Genomic DNA, 3,097 nt, shown 5'->3' with positions numbered 1-3,097 from the left:
ACACAGAATTAAAAATTCTAATAGGCAAAATAAAACAGGACTTCCTATAATGTTCATAAAAAATATAAACCAGCCCCAAACACTATTAACAAAGTTGACCTTTCAGGCGCTGCTTTTAGTTTACGGTAATCACGTGATCCTCTTGTCAAATGGCTCCTTCTACACATCCTGGTCTTGAACTAAAACACGCCTGCGTACAAATTTTGATTAGATGATCACAAGAACCTTGCAGGCTGGATTTCAAAGTTTCAAGGGGGCTGGGTCTCTATCCAAAATTCTAAGCCATCTCATCTTGGAAAAATATCTCCATCGAGGAAATAACAGTATTTTAAAACTGCATTTTAAAGGCCACCCGCCTTCACGGATCTCATTTTGTCAGCATGAAATGCAAAAACCAGACCGACCGAAATCGCCTGTTCTGATGGACGTTCCTTTGGGGAAAGTGAGAAGAGCACGCCAGAGGCCGTGGGGCCCTGTGACCTGTCTAAGCCTCAACTCCTTCAACCACGCCGCCGTCGGGGGTGCTGCATAGACTGGATGCAGGAGTGCATACGAGGGCCCCGACGGGGGATTGTGCAAAGAGGGGCTGCTCAAACTTTTACTGAATTCCTCACTGTGTGTGTCTAGTCCAGAATTCGACCCATCATAAGGTGAAAACCTACTTCGTTTTTCCCCACCTTTGTCTACTCCTGTGTGGAAAGATCGATTTGCGTAGTCAAGTTCCATGAGATCTTTCCTTTGAGAATCAGTCTCTACCTGCTTTAGGTAGGTCCTACATATAGGTGGAAAGGGAAGCAGTAGGAAAGAGGAGGAAAAAACAAAACAAAACAAATTCTAGATTTTGAAGAACAAATCTTACTTAACAGGATAGAAGATCTAAGAGGAGGAATAACATGAAATAAGAATGCATTTAAACATCTAATATAACCTATTTGGTCTACTATCTCTGTATATCTGGAAAAACTACATGTTTATAGTAGAACGTTCAGAAATATATACATGTAAGAACATTAAAGTGGCCTGTTATACTATCCAAACTTAATCATTACGTTGTGTTGTACATAGTTTTAGGACTCTATTCATGAATACACAAAACTGGGATCATAGGGCCTGTACAGATTTGTTTCACTCATTTAGTGCTTAATGTTTGTGTGAACTTTTTCTTCACAAGGTCTCAATTTTGCATAAATGCATATTACAGCTGAACAAAAATCTCTAATTACTCTATTACATTTGAACACTTATTTAATTAGTTTATGATTTTCACCCCATTACAGTTATGACCTCTAATTCTTATTAAAATTTTTTTAATGTTTATTTATTTTTGACAGAGAGAGAGAGAGAGCGAGAGCAAATGAGCAGGGGAGGGGCAGAGAGAGAGGGAGACACAGAATCCGAAGCAGGCTCCAGGCTCTAAGCTGCCGGCACAGAGCCCGATGCGGGGCTCGAACTCACAGACTGAGAGATCATGACCTGAGCTGAAGTCGGACACTCAACCGACTGAGCCACCCAGGTGCCCCTGACCTCTAATTCTTTACACACTGTGTCCTAGCTCTATTTCCTTCTTATCTGTAACATCTATGGGACAAGTGTATTCACCTTCTGGACAACTTGATATATATTGCCAACAAACTCCTCCAGAAAGATGTGTCCTTTGATTCTCTCTGTACAATTTTGCCAGAGACCTAAGTTTCCTTGCAACCCCACAAATATTATCTTTAAAAGAATCTCAGCTAATCTGGGGGTGAAAAGCACCTTAAATTGGTTTAATTTGTAATTCTTTTGATCAACCATGAGGTCGAATATCCTTTCATGTATTATTTCTCCGTGACAGTCCTCCTCTTTGCCAGTTTTTATTGGGTTGCTCTACCTACCAAATTGTAAGAACTTTTAAAACAGCAATCGAATAGCAAAAGTTTGATTATCTACTTGTGCATCTATTTTTTGTTTTCTATTAGCCTTGTTAAGTACTTCATAAAGTCTCTATGTGCAAACAATTTTTAATTTCATGAGTCAAACCTTTATTTGCTTTTTTTCATGTCCTTCCTGCAAAGCAGCCTTCTCTTTGCAGTAATTAGAAGGTATTTCAGAACTATGTCAACGATAGAGAAAATAGCGTCATTAATCACGGAGGAATGTCTACAAGGCACCGTAAGACTGAGGCTGGGATATGAACCTGTCTCTCTTCTCTATGTGGGACAATGCTCTATGGGCAAGTCCATCATCCTTCTTTTCTCTTCCACATCCATGACTTTGATTTCTTGGTAGGTACATTCAGAGGCTCCTTTGAACAATAACACCAATGATAATTACCCTGGACACGCTCTGCTCCTAGGATATGAAATTCCTAGAGTAGCAGAATGTCCAGCATAAAGAAGTAAAATTATCCAGAGGTGGGGGGGGGGAGGGGGGAGGGACAAACTTAAAAATAAGTTTGCTAGAGAATCTATGACATAAAATATCAATCATTCCATCTTAAAAAAAAAAATCTTTTTATGAAACAACTGGTTCCTTAGTGGCATTTACAAAATTCAACTTTTTAAACCAACAGAAATATTAGGGTATGGTTGAACTTTTGCCCAAATCATTTAGCCAATTGCCTTACCAATACTTTTAAAGAATGATTTCTTCACATGACCTGTGTGTGTGGCATTCTTTTTCCATACGTGTGTTACTTTCTTACGCATCATTGATTGTTTCCAAGGCTATCTGCTTTTTTTTAAACGTATCTGCTTTGGATTCTTTCATCAGTGCTGTGACATTTTAGCCTAAATTATTTTGAATTTTTGGTAGGCAGAGCAAGCATCCCTCGTTTGTCTTCTTTGAACCCTTTTCTTAGTTCCTGAAAGTCACAGGGATGCTCTCTTAAGAGACGATCACCCCACCATCTGCCGACTGGCACTGTGTGGAAGAGGAGGGTATTGGCCTCTCCAGGTCACAACTTGCACCCACGAGGGACAGGAGAGCCGCCCGGTCCCTTGCGGGGACCGTGATTGTCGATCAGGTCCACTGGAATGCTTTACTGAAGAAAGCAAAAGACCAGTCCATCATCAGCATTTTAAGAACTCTATTTCAACCCTCTAGTTTGGGCAAATTC

This window comes from Panthera pardus, unplaced genomic scaffold (assembly GCF_024362965.1).
Source record: "Panthera pardus isolate Hobbes unplaced genomic scaffold, ASM2436296v1 HiC_scaffold_13, whole genome shotgun sequence".
NCBI classification, from domain to species: domain Eukaryota; kingdom Metazoa; phylum Chordata; class Mammalia; order Carnivora; family Felidae; genus Panthera; species Panthera pardus.
This window is presented reverse-complemented; position numbering follows the sequence as displayed.